General features: G+C 44.2%; 1 long non-coding RNA gene across 1 annotated transcript; it reads right to left on the bottom strand.

Annotated features, from left to right (window-relative positions):
• Positions 1-674: 674 nt before the first annotated feature.
• On the bottom strand, positions 675-24,367 carry LOC125964556 (uncharacterized). The gene is made up of 2 exons (XR_007477684.1): positions 7,635-24,367; positions 675-4,512 (listed from the first exon to the last, which is right to left on the bottom strand). It is a non-coding gene; the product is annotated as an uncharacterized LOC125964556 (long non-coding RNA).
• Between the last annotated feature and the right edge of the window lie 1,806 nt (positions 24,368-26,173).

Below are 26,173 nucleotides of genomic sequence, written 5' to 3'. Positions count from 1 at the left end.
CCACGGAAAGTTTACTCACGTCCTTCCTATTAATCTTTCTGCCCCAGAGAAAACCACTGTTGTGGTTTCTATCAGCATAGACTAGCCTGTCATGTCCTAGAACATCATATATAGGATCAAATAGTGTGTATTCTTTTCCATCTGGCTTGCTTTACTCAACATAATGTTCTTAAATGCATACGGTTTCATATATCAGTAGTTTGTTCTTTTCTGTAGTTGAGTAGTATTCCATCATATAAATACATCACAATCCACTCTCCTGGGGATGGAAATGTAGGTTGTTTGCAGTTTTTAACTATTAGAAATAAAGCTGTTATGAAGATCCTTGCACGACTGTTTTAGTGGACGTACGTTTTTATTTCTTCTGGGTAAACAAGTGGAAATGCTTAGTCATAGGGGAGGTGAATGCTTCACTTGACAAGAAACTTCCATTTTCCCAAAGTGATTGTACCGTTTTATACGCTCATGACAACATATGAGAGTTGTGGTGACTTCATGTCCTGAACGAGCATTTGGTGTTTTGGGTCTTTAATTTTAGCCATTCTCCTGGGGCGTAGGAGTATCTCATTATGATTTTAATTTGCATATTACTGATGAATACTGAACACTTTCTTATGAGCTTATTGGCAATTAATGTGTCCTTTGTGAAGTATATGTTCAAATATCTTGCCCCCTTTTCTTTCTTTTTTTTTTTCTTTTTATTTTTGGCTGCGTTGGGTCTTTGTTGCTGCGTGCAGGCTTTCTCTAGTTGTGGTGAGCAGAGGCTACTCTTCATTGTGGTGCGCAGGCTTCTCATTGCGGTGGCTTCTCTTGTTGCAGAGCACGGGCTCTAGACTCACAGGCTTCAGTAGTTGTGGCTCGCGGGCTCTAGAGTGCAAGCTCAGTAGTTGTGGCACATGGGTTTAGTTGCTCCGCGGCATGTGGGATCTTCCCCGACCAGGGCTTGAACCTGCGTCCCCTGCACTGGCAGGCGGATTCTTAACCACTGCACCACCAGGGAAGTCCCTGATTGGAATGTTTTAATGACCTTGAATTCCTAGAATAAATCTTAGTTGGTCATGATTACCCTTTTTATATGTTGTTGGATTCTAATAGCCAATATTTTGGTAAGAATTTTTACATCTGTGTTTTAAAGGACAACCTTCTGTAATTTTCTTTTCTTGAAATGTTCTTGCCTGGTTTGATGTCAGGGGATGCCTTGTCCATTTTCCAAACAATTTGCATAAGATGTACATTATTATTTCTTAAATACTTGGTAGAATTGACAAGTGAGCAATCTGGGCCCTGAGTTTCTTTGTGGGAAAGTTTATAATTACAAATTCAATTTCTTCAACAGATATAGAGTGATTCAGACTTTCTATTTTTCTTTGACTATTATAAATTTGCTTCATTCAAGAATTTGGCCATGTTAATTAAGTTACTGAATTTATTAGCAGAAAGCTGTTCATATTTCCTTATCCTTTTCATGCCTTTCAGATCTGTAGTGATGCCTCTCTTTTATTCCTGATATTAATAATTTGTGGTTTTTTCTTCAGTCTTTTGAGGCATTTATGAATTTTATTCATCTTTTTGTTTTATTGATTTTCTGCACAGTCTCCATCTTTCATTTCACCAATTTCTGCTCACATTGCCTTCTTTCTACATTTTTGGATTTAATTTCTTTCTTCACGTTTAGCTTTATGGATCATTGATGCTAAACTTTTTCTTCTTATCTAATATATGTACTTAAAGCCATAAGTTTCCTTCTATGCACTACTTTACCTGAATTTCACAAATTTTAAAATCCTATTTAAAGTATTTTTAAAATACTTTCTAATTTTATTTTGATTTCTTCTTTAATCCATGAGTTATTTAAAAGTATGTTGCTTAACTTTCAAATATTTGGGGACTTTCTAAGTATTTCTTAATTAATCCTATTGAGACCAGAAAGTATTATTTCAATACTTTTTAAAGTGTTGAGTTTTATTCTGTGATCTATTCTAGTGACTGTTCAATATGTATTTAAAAATAAGAAGTGTTTTGCTTTTGTTAGGTGTAGAATTTTGTTAATGATAAACAGGTTAAGTGGATCAAAAGGATTATTTAAATCTTTTTTACCTTTACTAAAATTTTTTTTTCTTGCGGTACACGGGCCTCTCACTGTTGTGGCCTCTCCCGTTGTGGAGCACAGGCTCCGGACGCGCAGGCTCAGCGGCCATGGCTCACGGGCCCAGCTGCTCCGCGGCATGTGGGATCTTCCCGGACATTTTACATTTTCTCCTTCCCTTCGTGTCATACTGTTTCAGAAGTTTTACATCCACATTTGTTATAAGCCCTACAAGATGTTAATATTGTTACTTTTAATCAAATTGGCTTTCAAAGAAATTAGGAAATGGGGAAAATATTTTATACTTTTCCCATATTCACCATTCTTGTACTTTTCATTTTTGTGTGTTAATTCAAATTTCCTTCAGTACAATTTCCCTTGAGCCTAAAGAATTTTCTTAACATTTCTTGTAGAGCAAGCATGCTGTCTTCAAATTTTCCTAACTTTTTTGTTTCTGAATATGAATCATTTCATTTTTTAAAAAAATTTTATTTATTTATTTTTGGCTGTGTTGGGTCTTCATTTCTGTGCGAGGGCTTTCTCTAGTTGCGGTGAGCGGGTGCCACTCTTCATCACGGTGTGTAGGCCTCTCACTATCGCTGCCTCTCTTGTTGCGGAGCACAGGCTCCAGATGCGCAGGCTCAGTAGCTGTGGCTCACGGGCCCAGTTGCTCCACGGCATGTGCGATCTTCCCAGACCAGGGCTTGAACCCGTGTCCCCTGCATTGGCAGGCAGATTCTCAACCACTGCGCCATGAGGGAAGCCCCATTTTTATTTTTAAAGGCTATTTTCTCTGAAAATGGGACTCTAGATTCACAATTTTGCCTTTTAGCACTTATAAAAAATGTGCCATTATGCTGCCTCACATTGTTTCTAATGAGAAGTCAGAATCATTCCTATTGTTCCTGTGTATGTAATATGAGGAGTTTTTCTAGCTACTTTTAATCTTTTTCTCTCCATCTTTGAGTTTTAGCAATTTAAATATGGTACACCTAGATGTGGTTTTTCTTTGTGTTTATTCTACTTAGGTTTTGTTGAACTTTTTGGGAGGATATTTCTCATCAAGACTGGAAAATGTGGGGACTTCCCTGGAGGTCCAGTGGTTAGGACTCTGAGCTTCTATTGCAGGAGGCACAGGTTCAATTTCCGGTCAAGAAACTAAGATACCACAAGCCGTGTGGCATGGCCAAAATAAACCTTTCACCTTCTATTTCTCTTGCACAATTTTTCCTCTTAGGTATGGATCATATTTTCCTGGTTTTTAAAAAATATTTGTATTTGGGCTTTTGTTAATATTTACTTATTTATTTGGCTACACTGGGTCTTAGTTGCAACACATGGGATCTTTAGTTGTGGCACGTGGGATCTTTTTTAGTTGCAGCATGTGGGATCTTTTTTTAGTTGCGGCATGCAGGATCTTTTTTAGTTGCGGCATGCAGGATCTCTTAGTTCAGGCATGCAAACTCTTAGTTGTGGTATGCGGGATCTAGTTCCCTGACTAGGGATAGAACCTGGGCCCCCTGCACTGGGAGCATGGAGCGTCTTAGCCACTGGACCACCAGGGAAGTCCCTCCTGCCTTTTTTGGATGCCTCGTAATTTTTTATTGTTTGCTGGATATTGTTCATGTTGTTATTGAGACTCTGAGTTTTATTGTCTCTCTTTAGAATGTGTTGTACTTTGTCTGACTTAGCAGTTAATTACTGGTGAATCATATATCCACCTGGTGGAACCAATAAGACATATCTAGAACACACAACTAACTCTTACAGCTCAGTAATGAGAAAACAAACAACCCAATAAAAAAATATATATTTTAATAGACACTGCACTAAAGAAGGTATACAAATAACAAGTAAGCACTTGAAAAGTTGTTCCACATCATTAGCCATCAGGGAAGTGAAAATTAAAACCACAATGAGGGACTTCTCTGGCAGTCCAGTGGTTAAGACTCCATGCTTCCACTTCAGGGGGAATGGGTTCAATCCCTGGTCAGGGAACTAAGATCCCACATGCCACATGGCACAGCCAAAAACAAACAAACAAACAAAAAAAACAATGAAATACTATTATATGCCTCGTAGAATAGCTAAAATCAAAGGACTGGGGCTTCCCCGGTGACGCAGTGGTTGAGAGTCCGCCTGCCGATGCAGGGGACACGGGTTCGTGCCCCGGTCCGGGAGGATCCCGCATGCCGCGGAGCGGCTGGGCCCGTGAGCCATGGCCTCTGAGCCTGCGCGTCCAGAGCCTGTGCTCCGCAACGGGAGAGGCCACAACAGTGAGAGGCCCATGTACCGCCAAAAAAAAAAAAATCAAAGGACTGAAAATTCCAAACATTAGTGAGGATGTGAAGAAACTGGAACACTCATATATTGCTGGTGGGAATGTAAAATGGTACTGCCACTTTCGAAAACCACCTGGCAATTTCCTGAAATGTTAAACAAACATTTATCATATGACCTAGTAATTGTACTCCATTTCCTATGAGAAATGAAAATATATGTCCACACAAAGACTTGCACATAAACAGTCACGGCAGCATTCACGATGGCCAAATCCATCAACTGATGAAGCAACAAATAAAATTTGGTATATCTATAAACAGAATACAACTTAGTAATAAAAAAGAATTAACTACTGATATGTGTAACAACATAAATGGACATTAAAACCACTTAAGACGTTAAACAACAAAGGTATACTGTATAGCACAAGGAATTATACCCATTATCTTGTAATAACCTAAAGTGGAGTATAATCTGCAAAAATACTGAATCACTATGCTGTACACCTGAAATTACACAATATTATAAATCAACTATACTTCCATAAAAAATAGATAAATAAAAGACATATACCAAAATAAAAAACAGCTATGTATACACATTTGAAATCACGTTAAAAAAAGAGATACATCGATCTTAAAAAAAAAACTTAAGTGGAAGAATCCAGACACATACATCTATACAACTATAGAGACAGAAGGAAGACCAACGGTTGCCTGGAATGAAAGTAGGGATGGATCGCAAATGGGCAAGAGGGAACTTTTGAGGGTAATGGAAGTGTTCTAGAAGCTGGATTCTGAATTTACGGACTCATCAAACTAGGCACTTAAAATCAGTGAAATTCATGGTAAAGCCAAATTACACCTAAAAAAAGCGATTAAAATGTATTATGTTGAGTGAAAGAAAATTTAATTAAAAGAAAGTATTCAATATAAACTGTATTATTCTATTATATGCGGTTTCAGAAGAAGTAAAGTTAATCTGTAGTGAAATATCACAACAATAGTTACCTCTGAGTATTGTAGGTGGGGATTGATTAGAAGGGGTAATCAGGGACCTTTCTGGAGTGATGGTGAGTTCCATAACTCGACAGATGTTTGGTTACACAGTTGTATGCATTTGTCAAAACTCATTAAATACGCATTTAATATTTGTGCATTTCACTCTATATAAATTTTACCTAAAAATAAAGACTATAAATAAATATTGAACTCTAATTAATATTATGCATGTTTTAGCTCCCACGCCTAGCTGTGCATTTCAGGCACCTGGGCCCCCTTCCCCTACAAGAAACGCCAATGCCTGAAGGAAACTCCAAACCATCTTAGGTTTACATTGATTTGTAACCTACCCTAGTCTACCTAACACATAACATCAAATGAAGGAAGGGTTCTTAATACCAAGGATCCTTATTTTTATTGCTCGTCTTAATGTTTTTTCTCCCCCGTCACACTTGACTTATTCCCTCAGTTTGAAACAAGCACACTATTTATTTGCATTACAACGATTCAAATATTAGAACAAATCCCACAATCAGTGGGTCCCTTTATGTCATGGTGTTTCCTCCCATTCTTCCCGCATGGCTCTTATAAATGAACCATCCATCTTATCACTGACAACATCTGACACTCAGAGACATATGGCAGTAGGCACTAAATCATTGTTTGCTGTACTAAACAAGAGCACTACCCTGAAATCATAAACAGCTAATACTTCTGAGTAAGGAAGCAAATAAAAAGCCAATCCCAATGAACTCAGTTTCTCAGTGTCCCCTTTCTAACAGCCTTGTCATTGCTCACCAAACTCCCGAAGCCACGTCTTCACCTTCCCTTCAAAGGCAAACTGGCTGCAAGTCTGGTCTGTGTTGAACCAAAGGCAACAAGTCAATGAGTCTTTGGGAAGGATGCTCGGTCCCCCCAGCACCCTGAGAACAGGGTGGGGAGGTGATGGACTACAGGCTCGACAGGAGAGGACGGTTTAGAGGACCAGAGAGGAGGCCTTTATACACACCTCTGTGTTCACAGTGTACCCAGGACAACACTGAGGACAGTAACACTTAGCAAAAATGAGGTCCACTTGTCCACTGACATGGAAGAGCTTTGTTAACCTTGTTTTGCCTGTTTATTTCTCAGCTTCCCTCCCAGGTACTCAGGATGACAGGACAGAGCCTCAGGCTGCCCGTGAAAACATCCTGCCCGCACGGGGACCCTCAGCCCGTACGCATGAGCAAACCGTCCCCACCTACAGCCCCTTCCTGTGCCTTCAGTTTCTCCCCCCTTTTCACCTCCACCCCCCAGTTCTAACTACTCTTGACGGGAATGACTCACAGGCCGCAGAGGTTGACACAAAATCCTCAGTTCTTGCATTTTCTCAAAAGACACCCAGAAACGCATTGGGAGGAAGGGAAATGTACATTCTTGATCATCTACCAGATCACAGATGGCAACACAGAAATCCTAATTTGTTATCTTATAAATGCTTTTCCCTTCTCATCTATCAAGAGAATCTGAAGGTCTGGGCGGCACAGGCTCAGTTTCCCCACCACGTGCTTCAGAACCTACAAGGACACCGCTGCGCCCGTCTCAGTGCCCGGCTGTCACCAAGGCTGCCTGGAGGGCGTCAGGAGGGGCGGGGTGGGAGCGCCTCGTGTCCTGTGGACTCAGATCTCACCATGCACAGGGGAGCGTAGTGGGAATTTGGCTTCGCTTAAAGACGGCAACCTCTTAACAAGCGTGGTTCCTTGACCAGCACGACTGAGCGAATGACCCTTGTGCAAAACAGCCACTCCTGAAAGTGACAGGGCTTTTAATTGAGCTCCATTTGTCACCAAATAGCAAACACTCATGTTGCTTGCCATCTGCAAGATACACCCTTTTGAGCAAACACAAAAATAACCACGCATTGACCTGAATCCTGGAATTAATTAAACTGGGTCAGATGAACTTTAGATGAGAGATTTACATATAATGATTATTATAACAATAATAACTAATGATAATCAGAATGTTTTCAGCTCTTTTGGTCACAAGACCCCGTGGGTTGCCTCAGTAAAGGGGTTTCCATGCACAGAAACCCTGGACGACAGCAGAGGTGACGGCCAAAGAACAGCCCCCAGAGGAGCCAGGCGTGGCCTTCCGACCAAGATGGGCAGCAAGTGTCACAGATGATGTGTCTAGGGGCCCCTCAGTCCCTCCTGCATGGCCTCTGCTCTTCCCGGTGTCACCCTCCACCTGAATCCTCCTCTCCACCTGGCGGCCTGACTCACCTGGAGCTCCCTCTTGTCCACAGCTCTTCTGCCTCGTGACGCCTGAATGAATCAACCAGCCTGTCAAAGGGGGAGGTCAAGAGAAACTTGGCAGAAACCCTGAAACAGAAAAACACACGTGACCTTTCGCGCACCGTGACAGCGATACCCACTAACACGTCCCCTGAGAGGCTGTTCTCAAGAGTGAGGTCACCAAGATGAAAACGTCATCTGTGCAGAACAGAGAGTACATCCCCTCGCTGCGTGCCTCCAAACCCTCCTGCCAGTGTGATGGTCCGAAAACGGGAGTCACTGCCACCCTGTCACGTAAGCCCCTTGGTCTTGCCCCAAACCCCAATCTGCCCTTCCGCCTCCATCTTCCCCTCAGACTTGAGGCACCACCAACCTGATCTACTTGGCCTGCATGGGCCCCTGTGGCTACTGTAACATATGACCACAACTTCACTGGCTTTAACAAACACAGGTGGATCGTCTTACGGTTCTGGAGGTCAGAAGTCCAAAACGAGACTTCCTTGTCCCTGGAACAAACTCGTTTCTCATTCAAAATCCTTCTTAAGTGTTATATCCTCTGTTACCCACTTTGTTCCTCCTCTGATCCTGTAAATCCTTGAAGCGTGTCCATGTTGTGTTAAAATAACTACGTATGTCAGCCCCTGAGACTGAGAACACGCACGCGCCAGGAAACGTTTTCCACTGAAGAGAACTGCCTTTGTCACGTCTTAAATTCCATCCATAGACGGTGGGCCGTATTTCAGGCTTGTCTGCTCTTCCTCGGATCTCGTGGTCTGTTCCTAGACCCTGATTTGGTTGCAGTGGCTTTACAGAACCTTCTGACATCTGGTAAAGCAAGTCCCTGCAGCCCCTATCACTCTTCCTCATTGTGTCTTTCTTGTCTGTCCTCTCAGGAAATGATTCTCCTATATACATCTTAAGGTTGTTTTAACCGATTAAACGCTCTGGGCAAATCAGCGGTTGAGGCAGATGAAAGGAGGGATCGCACTGGGAATTGGGGTTTTGGAGGAGATGGAACTGTTATCCGACAACGGTGGTGGTTACACACGTGTATACATACATTGAAACTAATCAAACTGTACACTTATTTTTTTTTAATCTTTGGCCACGCTGTGAGGCATGCAGCATCTTAGTTCTCCGACCAGGGGTAGAACCCACGCCCCCTGCATTGGGAGCACGGAGTCTTTACCGCTGGACCACCAGGGAGGTCCCAAACCCTTTAACTGTATCCATCCATACCCCGGGGCTGTTGCTGAGAGTTTATGCTGAACGCAGCTAGGACCTTGGCAACTTGGCAAATGAGGGGGCGGTTAGATTGGAACTAAGAAGCTATGTTTTCGCTCCTTACAAAAGGAAATAAACGCTTGACCTCGTATTAGTCATTTAGTTCCGTCGGTATGAATTAGTGCTGCTGGCTAGTCACGTCTCCTTGGATGGCTGGCAGCAAGTCGCCCACGGATGGCTTCCGCGGGTGGCTCAGGGCAGAGTGCCGGCAGGTGAGACCGCCGGAAGCCCGTGCCCTGGACACACCGCTCAGCGCTTCGCAGAGGTGCCTTCGCTCAGGATGGCGGCCAGCCAGACCCTCTTCTTGCGGGGCCTCTGCAGCACCTCCTGAGGCAGCCGCTAGGGTTCCGAGACGTGGTACCTCCTTTTGCAGGGTGGAATGCAAGCAAATCCTGCCTGGGGAAGTCCCTGTAATCCCCTGAACTGTGCCCGCACGGCAGGGTCTGGATCTCAGCCCTGGCAGGGGCCTGTCTCAGTCCCAGGTGTGGTGTCGGCTCCCTGTGCCTGTTCTTATTTTATTTCTTTTTTTTCTATATGTGGCCCCAGTGCACGGCATGCAGGATCTTAGCTCCCCGACCAGGGCCTGAACCCACGACCCCTGCATTGGGAGGGTGGAGTCTTAACCACTGGTCCTCCAGGGAAGTCTCTGTGCCTGTATTCTCTAGCGGCCTCTTATTAGCCATTCCCCGGTACTCCTGTTCATACTTCTTTATACTAAGCTTTCCCTGTACAAATTTCTGTGTGGTTTCTGTCTTCTGGATGGACCCTGACTGACACACAGGCTAAGCAAACAATTCTGCAGCAAACGTCAGCTGCCTTTCATGGAGAAGGAAGGATGCCTGAAAAGGTGGGGTCAAAAGCCCAGAGGAACCGAGGTCCATGGAGATGGCCAACGATGATCCCCAGGTCCCAGTACTCCTGCTGCTATGTAGACCCCTCCTCATTTAGGGACGACCAATAAGATACTGAGGAAATGACAGAGTGAGGAGATAAGTCATAGAGACTTTGTAGCTTCTACCTAAAGCTCTTGGCATACTGGACTTGGTGGAAGCTAGGTGCTATGTGAGGATGCTATAGGGGTCATACGCAGAGATCCCCATGGTGAGGACATGAAGCTTCTGCATGAATTCAGTGACTACCTAAAGCCTCTTACCAACAGTCTGGAAGGGAGATATCTTGGCAGGAGACCCTCCAGGCCCAGTCAAACCTTCAGATGACTGCAGCCCTGATGGACATCTTGACTACAACCTCAGCCCTAGTGACCCCAAGCGAAACTATCCCATTGAGCTTCTCCCAGATTCCTCACCCAAGGAGACTGTGAGATAATAAATGGTTATTACTTTAAAGCCACTAACTTTGGGGGTAACTTGTTATACAGTATTAAATAATGTATACACATAGTCTCAAAGTATCTCCCATCAAATGCTAATGACTTACAAAGGGAAAGCTGATAACTTTACAGTGGAGAAAACTGAAAAATACCACTTTAACCAAGGGATCAAAGTTAACATCACCAGTAATAAGATATAACAAAAGCCTATGCCTCCTGGTGTGATGTAATGAGAAGAGCACAATATCACTTGTTGGTATTCTTACCAAAAATGTATAACCCTAATTTAATCACAAAAAAATCAGAAAAGACAAATCCAACGGAAATTCTATAAAATACCGGGATGGAACTCTTCAAAAGTGTGAAGGTCCTGAAAGACAAAGACTGGGGAATTGTCCTAGAGTATAGGAGACAGAAGAGACATGACAACTAAATGCGACGCGTGATTCTGGTCCAGAAAAACGACGTTAGTGGGACAGCTGATGAAATCTGCATAAGGACTGTAGATCAGTGACTAGTATAGTATCAGTGTTAACCTCCTGACTTTCATAATTGTATTGTGGCTACAGAACATGGTTACTTTAGAGGAAACTGGATGCAAAGTATCCGGGAACCCTCTGCACTATGTTTTAAACTTTTTAATAATCCTGAAATTATTTAAAAATTAAACGTTAGAACTAAAATTCCTTAAAAATGAAGGTAAGGAGGGCTTTCCTGGTGGTGCAGTGGTTAAGAATCTGCCTGCCAATGCAGGGGACACGGGTTCGAGCCCTGGTCCGGGAAGATCCCACATGCGGCAGAGCAACTAAGCCCATGCGCCACAACTACTGAGCCTGCACCTTTGGAGCCTGCGCCTCTGGAGCCTGTGCTCCACAACGGGAGCGGCCGTGACAGTGAGAGGCCCGCGCACCGCGATGAAGAGTGGCCTCCACTTGCCATAACTGGAGAAAGCCCTCGCACAGAAACGAAGACCCAACACAGCAAAAATAAATAAATAAATTTATTTTTAAAAAAATGAACGTAAGGAATAGTTTCAAATATCAAAAACTAAAGTAATTCACTACCAGTAGACTGCAATTTTAAAAGAACAAAAACTTGGGCTTCCCTGGTGGCGCAGTGGTTGAGAGTCTGCCTGCCGATGCAAGGGACATGAGTTCGTGCCCCGGTCCGGGAGGATCCCACATGCCGCGGGGCGGCTGGGCCCATGAGCCATGGCCGCTGAGCCTGCGTGTCCGGAGCCTGTGCTCCGCAACGGGAGAGGCCACAACAGTGAGAGGCCCGCATACCAGAAAAAACAAAAAACAAACAATAAAAAACTTAAAAGGTGTCCTTCAAGCAGAATGAAAACAATCCTAGTTGGAAGCTCAGAGATGCAGGAAGGAATGAAGAGTATGAAAAAGGGTGAATCTTACTGTGGGTAAATCCTACCGACTGCTGACTTCATAGAAAGCAATAAAATCTACTGTGGGCTAAAAATAGAGTTCAGATATAATAATCATATCATGTAAATTGAGAAGTATGTACAGTTAAAAATATTCTAAGATCCTTGCATTGTCTAGAAAGAGGGTGAAGTGCTTTAATAATAGTAACCTTAGATAAATGAGTGTCACACTTTTTAATCTCTATGGTTACCACTAAAAGACAAGTGGAGTGTTGGATAATTTCCAGACTAATGGGGAAAATAGAATGATAATTGAAAAATATACTATCAACCCAAAAGAAGAAGAAAATTACATAGAAATAGAAATCACTGGGGACAAAAAGAGTAGGTAATATAATTCTAAATAATGTATAATTCCAAATATATTCTTACTTATATTAAATCTAACATATAATTAATATGGAATCAATGTACAATTCCAAATACATCAGCAATTATATTAAATCTAAGTGGATTAAAAGTCCAATTAAAAACAAAAAGACTTTCAGAGTGGATAAAAATATGTCCAGTCTGACTCTATGCTGTTGACAAAAGACAGATAGAAAACAAAAGGATACAGAAAGCCTGAAAGTAAAAGGATAGTAAAAGATATATTATGCAAACACTAATCAAAAGATAACTGGTACAACTGTACAAATTATAAAGAAAGTCAGGAGTAAGACAAGGAGACCCACTATGTTTTCTACCACTCCAATAACTGCACTGGAATTATTAGCTAATGTCGCTAGATGAGAGAACAACAAAATGACAGCCACTGGAAGGAAAATATAAAACATCCCTGTTTGCAGATGATTTTATTGCATACTAGAAAAGCACAAGAGTCCATGGACAATATACTAAAAAAAAAAAATGAGAGAATTTAGTAAGGATATAAAATTAACATTAAAATACCATAAAATAAATAGCCTTCCTATATTCATATAATAACCAATTAGAAGATATAAGGGAAGAGAAAAATCCCACTTACAGTACAAACAAAAAAGGAAAAATACCTCAGCGTAAAATTTAAAAGAATTGTGTAAAACTTTTATGAGAAAATTTTACAACACTCCTGAAAGACACAAAAGTGGATTTAACCAATGAAAAGACAGACCATGTTCTTGGATGAGATGACTCAACATCAAAGAGAATCAATTCTTCCCAAGTCAATTCATCATTCACAGAATTTTCTTCTGAAATTAGATATATTTATTTGAAAAGTCATATGGAAAAAAATAAACCAGCAAGAATAACCGGGAAAACTGTGAGGAAAAGAGTGATAAATTGGGGGTACTGGCCTGCCAGATACTAAAACGTGCCACAGAACCTCTGCAGTGAAAACAGTGTGTTTGTGGCATATGGGTAGGCTTACACACCATGCAACATGTTAGAAGGTACGAAAGACCCAAGCAATTATGACAGTTAACATATGACAAAGGATACATGTGAAATCTTTAATTAATGGGAGAAAGATGGACTTTTTAATAAAAGGTGTTGAAACACCCACATAGCCATTTGGGGAAATACAAAATCGGATCCTTGCCTCACAAGATAACAATAGAATAAATTACAAATGGATCAAAGATTTAAATGTAAAAAATGAAACTATTAAACATATTAGAGTGGGGAAAACTGTTCTATCACCCAAAATATAGAGAACAAACTTCTGGATCTAAGGAGATTTAAGAAACACAACAACTAAATGCAATGTCTGGACCTTGACTGAATCCTAGTTTGAACAAATCAGCAGTGAAATATATTGGGGGGACAATGGGGAAAGTTGACTGTGGACCTGGTATTGGATGTGACAGTAAGGAATTACTGTTAATTTTGCTTGGTTAAGCAGGAAATTGTCATTTTTTTTAGAGATGCAAATTACTGAAGTAATTTGGGTGAAATATCACATTTTCAGCAAAACAAAAAAAAAGGTAAGTTGAAGAGATTTTTGGCGTATTATCATAGAAACTCAAAAAGTCTCTGAATGCTTCTAGTTTGGGAAACTCATTGCCCTTTTGTCCTTACTGCAGTTAGAAACTATAGCTGGAATTTTGTCACAAAAAATATCATTCTAGAAAATGCCCCAAATGGCACCCAAATCAAACTCTGAGCAGTGGACGTTCACATTCAGCTGTGCCTGATGTGGCTTAGTACCTAAGGATTGCCGCGGCCCCGAAGGCCAGCCAGGGCAGCTGCCGGGGCGGTTGCAAAAGGGAAAGAGGAAATAATTCCTCCCAAGGACATAGAGGCCCAGAAGCCAGAGCTGAGGACAGCAAACCAGTGGAATTGTCTGGAAGGAGTCCTGCAGTGGGGCGTGCCCAGAGCTTTCCCAGCCCCCCAGCACTGGGGGCCCAGGGCAGCCCTGGGAAAATGAGCGCTGGGGTGAAGGGGCTGCCCCACTTTCTCAGCTCTGCAGATCTGAGACCAGGCCGCCAGGGAAGTGATGGGCAGACAGTGTTTTCAGGGCCCGCTGGAGATTAGCCCAGGATGCCTGGAGACGGGTCATTCCAGCAGCAGGAGGACTGTGACATCACGCTCCACAGGTTTTGGGGAGAGCTAGGGCTGGGCGTGGACAGGTAAGGGCGGGGCGGGGGCGGAGCTAGGGAGATTCTGTCTTCTCATCACAGTTCCTCTTTCATCCCAAGGCTGCTGTGTCTTGGGAGAACTTGGTCACACAAGAACAAACCCTTGGGCTTCCCTGGTGGCGAAGTGGTTGGGAGTCCGCCTGCCAATGCCTGCCAATGCAGGGGACGCGGGTTCGTGCCCCGGTCCGGGAAGATCCCACATATCGCAGAGCGGGTGGGCCCGTGAGCCATGGCCACTGAGCCTGCGCGTTCGGAGCCTGTGCTCTGCAACGGGAGAGGCCACAACAGTGAGAGGCCCGCGTACCGCAAAAAACAAAAACAAAAACAAAAACCCTTTCTCTGTGTTGAAAGTTAGTCAGAGAAAGGAGAGGAGATGCAGACTCACCCTTTCCAGGGCAAAAGTCACCACTCTGCTTGACCGGAAGCATCACAGATGGGCAGTTAGCTGGTCCCCTGCAGCCGTGGGCCTTTCTAGAAAGACTGAGCCGTCAATGCTCTAGAGGTAGTTTTAAGGTCCAAGAAGTTTCCTTTGACAGTATGTTAACACTTGCTGTCACCTCCCAACCCGAGGTTTACATATCTAATCTTGAATAGGGTTTATTTTCACCTTATAAAACCCTGATGCTACTCTTGTGACTCTGGTCTATGTGGTGACATTGGGCTTCTGTCCCATGTCTCTCAACGGAGGAGTATCACCTGGGACCCAGATGGGCACACTTCTCAAGCCCAGACTTTTCATCACCACAGATTTTTTGCAATTTAGACTTATAAAACATATAACCATTTATTAAATACTCAGAGACCCAAAGAAACTTGTCTATTTTTAAAAAATTGTCTTCAGGTTCAAAAAACAAAATTCCCTTGGTGCAATTCTTACCTGTTTTTTTTTTGTTTTCCTTCACCCGTTTCCCGGTCTTTGGTTGTGGTCCAATGCCTGTTCCAGCCTCCTTCAAACCACCTGCACCCCTACCCTGGCCTCTTGATAGCGGGCATGTCACCCTCACTCCAGCCCCACCCAGGCCTGCTCAGCCTGGATGCTGGGTGCACAAAGGTCACCTTCGATGGCCCCCAGCCCCAAGCTTCCGATCTGTGCAAACAAAACAAAAAGAATCTGCCCCAGGGTGGTATCCACTGTAAAAACAAAGAATGTTACCCACCATTCAGTTCTACAAGGATTAAGTCCTAGTTCACCCTGAAAGAAATTCAGGACAGAAAACAGGAAGAGGCACTCTGTGCTTTGGAAAAAACATACCCCTCAGATAGTTGGATGTATATCTCAGAAAGAACTTTAATGAACCCAGATTCTTGCATCTTCCCCTACATAGAAAAGCACTAAAATCATTAACTGAGATACCTACTCCTTGTGACTAGCAGTAGTGTTTTACCAAGATGTGTGCTTGACTGCACGTATTCCTGAGCCAAAACTCATGTATATTCTGGTTCTCCCCCCACCTCTTTGGAGCAGTCCCCTCAGAGCTACTGAGAGGCTGTTTCCTGGGCTATATAGTCCTCAGTCAGATCCTTGAATAAAACTTAACTCATAATTCTTACATTGTGTGTTTTTCCTTCAGTCAACACCATGAATGGAGGTGTAGCACCCCTCTGTTTCCCTAAAGCCAGAGGGGTAGAGGTAGCTGATTCCTCTCTCTGGCCTGAGAATATTCTGCCAGGTACAAGAGTGAGACATGGTGTCTCTCCATCCATGATTCTGTGAGCAACTTCCTGCTTCAGGGAGTCCCAAACACACAAACTTCAAAAAGCTTTTGGAAAGAGACTTAACGGGTCCGGCCAAATTCTCTTCCTTTCCAGGAAGCACATGCTCCCATTCATTCTTTTACTCCACAGGCGTCCGGCATCCTGTATTGACTTTACCCCAAGCACTGGAGAGAGAGGAGGAAGGAGAAGCAGGCCCTGCCCTCCAGGTGCTGGCCAGAGAGACATTGTTAACTTTGACACATTGGTCGACGTTTGCGGGTGCACACAGGAGCCGTGGAACACAGGCAGGACCCTGGGTCATGGAGGGAGGGGGCACTGGCAAGGACCAGGAAGGCATCACAGAAGATCAGGCTGGGAGCAAAGGCTGATGCAGGCACATTTGAGAGGCTGGTGAAGCTGGAACACAGGAGGCTGCGGCTCAGTGGGGCAGGTGGGTGTCAGCTCTTGAATGAATTTTCTAGAACCTTAAATTATATCCTGGCAGTGATGGGGTAGGATTTTAAATGGAGGAGGTCAATGTTTGTCTGTGAGAATGCTATCAGGTAAGTGATGGACCGGGGGCCTAGGAGGCAAGAGACAGAGCTGGAGTCGGGGTGGAGGCTTGGATGGGAGGCCGTTTGGGGTAATGGTGAGTGAACTCGCTCAGTCTGAAAACCTAGGCTTGAAAACTGACTCCAAAATTAACAGCTCTGTGACCTTAGGCCAGTTACTGAGCTGCAGGTAACAGTCCTTACCTTCTGGGAAGCTAGAACAACTAATAAGAACTGACAGTTACTAAGCTCTGCTATGTGCCAGGCACCGTTCTAAGATTATTTATAATATAAATGTATTTAATCCCACAATAACCTACAGGGTGGGTAATAGTCTCATCCCCATTTTACAGATGAAGAAACTAAGACCCAGAGAAGTTGAGTACCCTGGTCGATCAGAAGCACAGGAGTCTGAGAACTTGTGGTTGGCATCTGAAGTGGCGGCAGTCTTGCGGGACTGAACCCTTTTACATGCAGAATCTGATGCTAACTCCAGGTAGATAGTGTCAGAATTGAATTGAATTGTTGGACACCCGGCTGAAGTCTGCATCAGGAGGAAAAGGTAAACCTTTCAACGCCTTTGTACGGGCAAACTGATGAGTGGAGGTCAGGCATCCGAGGACAGACCTTGTCAGTAGACAAGCTTTGAGCCACAAACTGGTCTATCACTCCCTGCTGCTGGACATGGGGCTGTCCCGTTGGTGGTTCTCTGCATCATGGCCTGGTCCTATACCAACAGACCATGGCCCAAAGACTCTTTGGGGAGCAGAGATTGTTTCTGGGAGTACGGCCAGAGGGTCCTGGACCTCTGTCCCAAACTTGCCTTTTGGTGTACTCATCTGGAGACTGAATTCACTTACTCTTTCTTTGCTCCATCTATTGTAGGAGAAGGCAGATTTTTATTTATTTATTTATTTTTGGCTGCATTGGTCTTTGTTGCTGCGTGCGGGCTTTCTCTAGTTGCGGCGAGTGGGGTATACTCTTCATTGTGGTGCGCGGGCTTCTCATTGTGGTGGCTTCTCTCGTTGCAGAGCATGAGCTCTAGGCGTGAGGGCTCAGTAGTTGTGGCTCGTGGGCTCTAGAGCACAGGCTCAGTAGTTGTGGTGCATGGGCTTAGCTGCTCTGCAGCATGTGGGATCTTCCCGGACCAGGGCTCGAACCCATGTCCCCTGCATTGGCAGGTGGATTCTTTAGCACTGCACCACCAGGGAAGTCCCAAAGGCAGACTTTTTAAGAGGCCAGATATTAAATGTCTTAGGTTTTCTGGGCCAAGAAGCAAAACTCTAGGATATTGTGTAGGAATTTATATAATTAATAAAAAAAATTTAATTGGTGAAAGCCAACTATAATAATAATTGAGTATAATTTTTGTGTAATACAGGTCTAGTAATAAGAATAATTTGAATTCTTTGGGGGAGATAACATTTCACTTAATTGAAGTTCAAAGCTAGTGATTAGTATCAAAATTAATTGCACACCTTCATATGCTAATGCTGATTTGTAATGAGATTTTACATATATCATGGTTGAAAATGTCTTCCCACGGATAGGTACTTCCCAATACTGATATCAGTCGATGAGCACAAGGTTTTTAACTGCACATATTTATCGCTTGAAAGACATTTATAGGGAATTCCCTGGTGGTCCTGTGGTTAGGACTCCACGTTTCCACTGCAGGGGACATGGGTTGGATCCCTGGTTGGGGAACTAAGATCCAACATGCTGTGCAGAGTGGCAAAAAAAAAAAAAAAAAGAAAAGAAAAGAAAGAAAGACATTTATAGAATTCTATTAGATTTTTCTCTTGATGTTTGCTTTTTAGCAGATTAATCACTTCAATTGAAGGTTACGTGGAAGCTCCTCAATTGCAGCTAATGGATTTTGAAATGTGCACATTTCTTTTGGGTTTACATTAAGGTCTAAAAATGGCTCCTGGAACTGCAGTATGAGCTCAGATAATATACCTGCCGCAAACGTGTGTGGGAATAATGGAACTCTTCCTTCTTGTTTCAACTTTTGACAACATGTTAACATTAGTTGCGATCCCAACAACGTTAGTTCTTGTTGAAATGACTTTACCGTAGTGTGAATTCCATGTATAAACAGTTTTCCCTTGTGATTTTAGATAGAATTCATTAGGAAACATTACCAATCTGCAGCAAAAGCTAATTTCCAAAGCTGTTCAGTGTTTGACAATAGTGGTTGAGGGCAGTTCTTCTTATTCAGAAAAGTTTCAGTCTTGGTCCTGAGGTCAAAATTGAAATAAACTTTACGACTACTAAACCACTGAACTGTTGTGTTATAGACCAGGTCAGGACTTTCAGCTACTATTTCTGACAAGAATTCATGGAACTGTTGCCAGGTAAGTCCACAACAGCAACTGAAGTTCACTGTTGACAATATTGGTTCAATAACACATGATTCAAATATTTTCCACAACATACCCAGTGATTTAAATAATACAACAAATAACCCTACACTTTAACACGTTATATTATCACAAGCATTGTAAGTTTGTCCTGTTAATCCTTTTTCTACTCTTCACATATTTTTTCCACCATCAGTTGTAGCACATCTTAGCAGATTCCACTTCAGGTTGTACTCAGTTTCTCAACTTTGAAAATATTTTTGTCTGTAGTTGTTACACCACAGGGTGTGCACAAAGGCTAATTTCCAACTTAGCACAGGTTCCTCAAGTAAGCTAACATACATCAACTCTTGTAAAAAAGAGTCACAGAAAAACACTCAAAATCATTTGCTTTGTTTTTTAATTGACTATTGATGTCACTCCTGTTGTCTGCAAAATTTTGGAGCAACTCTTACCATCGAAAGGCTGGTAGTTCTAAACAGGCTTACTTTCTCTGGTGGTGTTTCTTCAGCTGCTGCATCACACACGATTGAATTAACCCACCATAGGTAAGTGGCTTTCCTTGCTTGCCTAATAAATGAGCCAATCAGAAACTGACTTTGGTTGCAGCCTCCTTTTCCATTTTTATTTCTGTGAAGGAATTCTGTGATGAGATGTTCAATTTTAAATTTTCTAATTTTCCTGACCATTGCTTTCTTGTGAGTTAGAAGTCATTTGTTGGATGTTTAGGGTAATGCCAACACATATTGTATTCTTTGTAATGTGACAGCTACCATATCATTGCATGTTGCCACTTAATTCAGGAACAAAATAACCCATACTCCATCAAAACTGTGATATTTGAAATCCACTTTCCCCTTCTCTTGTTTTGACATAATGACCACACTGGTAATAAAAAATAAATGCGTGGCATGGTAAAATGTGCAGCACTGAAAATACTGTTGATTTATAACCATCACTGCCACGTGTAGGGCACCAAACAGCAGGGCAAAATGAGTGCGCCACGCATGCTCTCTGTGGCAACTCCTCAACGCTGCCAGTGTAGCAAAAAGCAACCACAGGCAATATGCAAATTTTAAAATGTGGTGGTGTTCCACTAAGACTTCATTTATGGGTACTGAAATCTAAATTTCATATAATTTTCACAACATGAAATGTTATTCATTTGATGTTTTTCAACCATTTAAAATATAAAAACCATTCTTAGCTGGGCAGGCCATACCAAAGCAGGAGGGTGGCTGTAATTTGCCAACACCTAACCTTTGGCGACAGACAGGAAGCAGAGGCCAAAGTCATCCCTGCTTTTCCGGAGTCTCCTGTTCCTGAGGGGCCCACCGCCCTGGAAAGACGTGCTGAGGGCTTGCTGCCAGCCGCATGTGGGCAAATGTGAGTAACGGCAGCAAGGAGCGAGCAAGCTGAAATGCTTCAGAGAGAAGGAAAAAGGGAAGGCTTCCCTGATAATCACTAAAACAGAATGAATCCCCTTACTTTTTCTTCCATTTACAACTCTATTTTTACCTTTGTTCAGAGAGTCCTCAAGAGCCTCACTTAATCCAGAGGCATGGGCTGGGGGCCTGAATTAACAATCTGGATTTGCACGATTTGTCTGGACTTGGCGGACAGGCGGGAGAGACAAAAGGGGCCTATGGCTGCCACGTAGCAGAAACAGTCTCGGTGAAGGGCTCCCGACTTTGTCACACGACACCCCAGACACCAGCCTGAAACACCGCCAGGGAAGAGGTGAAGCCGGAAGAAGAATGCTGGACCCTGGAAACCAGAAGGAACAAAAATGACCTTGGGAGAAAGGAAGGGGGACAAGGGACAGCATTTAGAGGAGGAGAAGGGGAAGCAGCAGAGTCTCCGTGTTCACTCTTCAGAGTCTCCCGGGAGCTATTTTAGTTACATAGTTAAATGAAAAGACAGTCAGAGATAAACCTGTTCAACATTTCCAGGTTCAGGAAAGCCATGTCTATCGTGGTTCATGAGAACAATGCAGTCCTTCCAGAATCACTAAGCTTAGTCAGCCCATATGCCAAGAGTCTACATGAACTGATGTTAGTCTCACCCGTAACTCCACTTCGGGTGGTCACAGCAGCTGGAGGGATCGTCCGGCTGCAGGTTGTGGTATGTGATCCCAAAAGTCGAGGTCATCGTGGCGGCCAGAGCCTGGCCTGGAAGTTGGAGGCTGTCACTGGTCAGGTGTGGCATCTTGAACAAGCCGCTTCAACTCTTAGGTTTTCTCCAAGGTTTCTCTTAGGTTTTCACCTCACCCAGTGAGGTGCCAAGCAAGTGATTCTCACCCTTGCACGTGCATATCAATTACCCACAGCCGTTGTTAATACGCAGGTTCTGAGTAGGTCTGGGCCGGGCCTGAGGATCTGCGTTTCTAACAGGCAGAATGGGCGATGCTGATGCTGCAAGTCCCGACTACGCCGGGTGGCGAGGGCCTAGGTGACCTCTCTGCCCTCGCTAGTCCTAAATCATCTGAAGGCCCAAGGCAGGCGTGGGCTCTTACTTTTCCGACTGTACAGGTTTCTCTGGTGAAAGTGCCCGGGCTCTCCTCCCACCTCCCTTTACGTCATCTCAGTCCCCATCACCTGCTTACAGAAGGACCAAAATCTACCACCCCAGGCCTCACCTTCACCCCTTCAACCTGTCCTTTTATATCTAACGATCCACTTGACACGCCCACTTAAATGTCCTGGAAGCCCTTAGCACTCAAAAGTCCTGAACTGCAGGGAGATGGTGTAGGAGACCTGCTCTACCTCAAACGCTCCCGATACCATTGACAGCACGGCCGCCACCAAGCTGCTCAGGCCAACGCCTCCACTCCTGCCCCCCCCCCGCCCCACCACTCACTCGGTCCGATCCACACCCCAGGCCTGCCAGCTCTCCTTCCTAAGCGGCTCTGGACTCCATCTGCTTAGGAACAGATACCTGCAAGGCCTCTCACTTCCTCATTTCATCAGGCTCTGAACATACTCTTTCTTCGAGATTCTAGAACATTCCCACCGCCATCTGGCTAACTCCCATTCACCCACTAGGTTAGCAGCCTAACCCTCAATTCCTCAGGGAAACCCCCTCCAGTCCCTGGACCAGAAGAGGGTCCCTGTTCACACCCTGACCCTAATAACACTCGGCTCAGCTGGAGTTGAGCCCCACCCCCAGGAACAGTGATGGACTTGGCATCAGCCCTAGGATGTAGCCAAGTGCCTTGCACATGACAGGTGGTCATGATACTTTTCTCTCAGGTAGTCCTCATGTCACCTGCCTCAAGACACACCCCCTCCCTCCAGCTAGTAAGACATTTTACTTCAGAGTAGGGCTTTCCATTTATAAATTCTACTTCCAGGGTTAGTACTGATTGCTTCCTTCGATTCGGAGTGTCTTCTGCAGGCAGCAGGGGAGATGTTTCTAGTTCACTCCGGTTTTATCCGACCAGTGAGGGGAGTCACCGCTAGCGCCCCGCTCCTAGTGAAAGCCAGGCAGGGCCCTCACCCACAGAGCAAGCTGAGCTGCGGAGAAGGACCGCAGCTGGTGACTACGGGGGAAGCCGCACGGGACGAGCCCTAACTTGACTCCTCCTGGACCAGTACAGATGTGAAATCATTGCCCTTACACGTGGGCAGGAGGCACCTTCAGAAAAGTGTCCACGGTCTCAGCAGCGCCCACCTCCCCACGCCGGGGGCAGGACCTGGGCGACAGTTGTACTGAGTCAGAGAGTGGCGGTGATGAAGACCGTGTGAGCCCCCCTGCAAACGGCAGAGCATCTCTCAGGTCTGACAGCAGTCTTAGATTCACCCCCATCCTACTCTGATCCGAGGTGTGCAGTCAGCACTAGGGCTCCTGCTGGCCAGGCCCTCACGCCAAAGGCATGTCCAGAGGGCAGAGATGTGCCCGCAGGTCAGGGAAAGACGGAGAGCTATTAAGAGGCACAAAAGCAGCCCAGTTTGGTTTACAAGAAGGAGGCCGTCCATTGTATGTGAAATTTAGGATCGTGGGGAACTCTTGTCTCCCCAAAGCATTTTATCTACCTCAGGGAAACATTTAAATCCATTATTAGATCCATTGTGAGCTCCATCCAGCTGCAGCCACAGGCCATGTCATGCACGTGCTCCTGTGCGGTAACGTCAACCACACACATATGTTCTAACTCGAAGGAACAAACTTTCTGTCTTAAGGCATTTTTGTCCTTATGCTTGCTCTGAGGAAAGGAGGATGCCTTAGGAATGAAAAGGGAGTCAAATTACAGGCCCCCAAGCTGGTGGAGGTACAGAGTCCTCTAACATATGAACAAAATAAAGAATAAAAACAAAAAAAACCAAGCTAGCTCCTTAAAGCTTTTAACGTGTGGGTTGTAACTAAGTTCTGAAAGCTTCCCCAATTATGTCGCTGTTTACGAACTTGGGAACTGATTTTTTACTTATCCTCCTTTCTCCCTAAGTCAAATCTCTGAAGGCTAAAAATGTAACATATGCCTTCAAGTGGGAAAAGGGACGTGGGGAGAGGCCACCGGACACATGACGGCCAGGTTGAATGACAGTGCTTGTTAAAAAATGGGCCCTTTCCATAGTTAGGCCTCCAAACAGCTTCCTTTAAGTTACAGAGAAAAATCCTTTATAAAACATTTAAGTATCACACATTATATCAAAGCCAACTACAAAACACACCACCTCAAAATTCTAAAATAGATGTAGGTACTGTGCAGTAGCAAAATCAAGTAGGAAGGGAATAACGTCCAGTTACAGACTCCAGAAATAAAAGTAAACTGGAAAGTAAGCCTATTTAATCCTTCACAGAGAACACTACTCGGTTTCCCACAGGATGCTTGTTAAATTGATACAGAAGTAGATCCATTCATACTGTGGACCCAAGCTCTCTAGTTACAAATTATATTTATTGAGCACCTCCTACGTTGTGCTAAGATTCTTATGTACATTATCTCAGTGAAGCTGCATAAAATCCCAGAGTGGATACTACAGTCATTCCCATTTTACCAAAAAAAAAAAAAGGAAAGTGAGGCTTAGAGAAGTAAAACAACTTGCCCAGGATAAGAGCACGGATAGCACGGACTTGAACCCGATTCTAGATTGAAAATTGCGGCCACTGCACTGCGGAGCCCTCCGGAATGTCTGCACGCTCAGACCAGGTGGCTCATGCCCTGGAGAATCTGCCGCTGGGCCAACAAAGACCACGCGAGACTGAGGTGTGAAGCAGCACGGCCCAGCCCCATCTCTGGGAAATAAACTTAACACGTGCCATTCTCATGGGACATCTGAGAGCTACTGATAGGTTGTCACACCAACCCCTTCCAAAAGGGAAGATGACAAGAAACAAACTGTGAAAGGTTTACACACTTACATCTGCTATTTTTGCCTTTCTTGGAGGCTTGTTTATAATATTTTATAATGCAGGCTAAGTTGTGAATTTTAATTACCCATTGATATATATTTAATTATATACACTTCAATAATGAAACTATTTTAAAACGTTCTTCAGTTCAGACTCCTGTCCGGTTAGCCAAGCCAATCTCTGGGACCTCCAAGTCATCCTATGCAAGGGCACAGTCACCGGTAAAGCCACTTAAAAAGCAGAGACCCAGGCCCCACTCCCAACTCTCTGAATCAAAAATTCTGGGAGGGTGATGAGCACATCTGTGATTTTATAAAATCCTACGGGTGAGTCAGATGTGTGGCAGGGTTAAAAACTCGTTTTAAATTGATGAGCACTGATTTAACAGTTTGGTAAGATCACCTAGGGTTCACCAAACACACCGTTTCTTTTCCCCAGATCTTGCTTACGGATTTGCTGGGCAATTAATGGAGCAGCGCCTGAAGTCAACTACTTCACCCAGCTCAGGATCCCGTGTGTCATGTCACCTCTTCAACAGACGGGGGCTTGCCTGCGATGTACGTGAAGACTTTCTCCTTAGGGTCACTATTTCACTATATCGTGCTTTAGACCTTTAAAAACATAAATAATCCTTTGACACCATCAGCAGTCATCTTAGTGTCCAGGGAGTTGACAACCCCCATCCTCACCCAGCCTGCTATTGCATTTCTATGCAACAGTGAGTCAAGGGTGACTCACAAACTCACCACCCTGGGCTCTATTTTAACCAATTCAACACTCTCCTGGCAAAGCTCCTCCTTCTTGACAGACCTCCCTGGGCCCCAGCCCTGGGCCCAGCTGCTCGGCTGGTGGCAATGGCCCTGCCTGAGGAAGAACCGCCATACACCCAGGGCTTGCCCCTCTATCTTACCTTTGGCTCGGAATCCTCCCCCTTTGACTGCAGCTTCAGCTAAAGACCTGAGGCAACTATAGTGATTAATGAGGAAATATTGGGAGTAAAATTTACAAGAATAAAATAAAATTTTACAGAAGTATTTTAAATAAACTGTGGTCTTTAAAACAAATGAATATAATTCCTACATGGCCTTTCTACATGTTGCAACCTGAGAAGTCCTCCAGTATCTTTCTAGATCTGAGAGCACACGGTTGACCACACCTGAGCCTGCATCAGCCAAGGGCGCCACCTTCACCCGGAACGGGTGTGCGCTCACTTACGCCCACCTCCTCCATCCTTCACCAGGAGCTTTGTCACCCATTTTTGCTGCCGCACATTTAAACTGCGTTTTACCAGCCAACAAGATTCCTACCGCAGTGCCTCTGTTCCTTCAGAACCCAGCTGAGACTGGACACTGACATCCAGTTAAGGCACAAGGAAGCGAACTGGAGATTCATCTTCCCTCCTCGCTGCTCTGAAGCAGCGTCCCCAAGTCCTGCTGCAGGTGGCAGGGAATTCATGACATGCCAAGCCTGAAACTTAAGTCATTCCCACCGCTCTCTTTAATAAAAGGTCATACCCTCAAGGTGTGAAATTATGTAAAAAAACAAAAACCCTGTGTTTTGGGCTTCCCTGGTGGCGCAGTGGTTGAGAGTCCGCCTGCCGATGCAGGGGACATGGGTTCATGCCCCAGTCCGGGAAGATCTCACATGCCGCGGAGCGGGTGGGCCCGTGAGCCACGGCCTCTGAGCCTGCACATCCGGAGCCTGTGCTCCGCAACGGGAGAGGCCACAACAGTGAGAGGCCCGCGTACTGCAAAAAAAATAAAATAAAATAAATAAACCCCGTGTTTTCATGTAAAGAAGCTGATATTGAAACCTGTGGGGCTCTACCTAGTTATCTGGTACACATTTAAATCATTGTGTTTTAGTTGGAGAAATACTTTCATCTTTGAAGATCTAAGGTAAGAAAACTGATGACAAATACCTCGGGCCCTCTCTGTGTTAAGGTGA

The sequence above is a fragment of the Orcinus orca genome, chromosome 5 (genome assembly GCF_937001465.1).
Source record: "Orcinus orca chromosome 5, mOrcOrc1.1, whole genome shotgun sequence".
In the NCBI taxonomy this organism is placed as follows: Eukaryota; Metazoa; Chordata; class Mammalia; order Artiodactyla; family Delphinidae; genus Orcinus; species Orcinus orca.
Note: the sequence above shows the minus strand (reverse complement) of the source record. Positions and strands in the feature narration are given on the sequence as shown.